This window comes from Elephantulus edwardii, unplaced genomic scaffold (assembly GCF_000299155.1).
Source record: "Elephantulus edwardii isolate Elephantulus edwardi_28Jun2011 unplaced genomic scaffold, EleEdw1.0 scaffold00345, whole genome shotgun sequence".
NCBI lineage: Eukaryota > Metazoa > Chordata > Mammalia > Macroscelidea > Macroscelididae > Elephantulus > Elephantulus edwardii.
This window is the reverse complement of record NW_006400095.1, coordinates 1,749,809-1,750,691: the sequence shown is the minus strand read 5'-3', so window position 1 is coordinate 1,750,691 and position 883 is coordinate 1,749,809.

Here is an 883-nt window from a genome sequence, read left to right as displayed (position 1 = left end):
GAGTACTTTAATGAGTGAAATATGCATGGTGTATAAATAATGTCTCATGAAAACTCTACATGTTGTGTGTGTTTATATATATCATAAAGAGAGAAAAAGCAAAAATCCACTCTATGGTCAATGGAATGTTTGCTTGGATTTATCGGTTAAATTTTTAGAAAACACTTCATTTCTCTGAATGAGGTTTTGCTTCTGGGTATCCCTGACCTCTGAATGTGCATTTCTAGTAGCGAGCCTAGTTTTTGGCTCTTATAAAATAGTTGAATAGTTATGTGTTATTGTAGTGATTGTAGTGTACTGTGGTGATTGTACAGTATATGACATGGAAAGGAGAACATTTCTGAAATGTAGTGTAAATATTTGCACCCATAAAATGGAACACAGAAACAGTTAAACAACTTACACTTGGTTGCTAACACAATCAGAAATGCCCAAACAGTTTCCACCCAGCTTCCAAGAAAATAAAAACCACTTACCCTCTAGGATCCAACTGTGCCAAGCTGGAGGCTCAGATGAGTTGTGGGATGGTATCAAGTGTATCATCTATGTACGAAAGCTAAAGGTCATTCCAAAAACAGAAGAGAAAGAAAAAAGCAAAATGGATGTCAGAAGATACTCTAAAGATTGCAGTGGGTCATCAAGAATCCAAAACTACAGGAAAACATGTTGAAGTGAAAGAGCTGAACAGACAATTTCAAATGGCAGCTCGGGAGGACAAAGCAAAGTATTATAATGGAATGTGCAGAGAGCTGCAGTCGGAGAATAAAAAGGGGTGAACTCGCTCTGCATTTCTCAAGCTGAAAGAACTGAAAAACAAATTTAAGCCTCATATTGCAGTATTGAAAGATGCTATGGGCAATATATTGAATGACCCAGAAAGCAT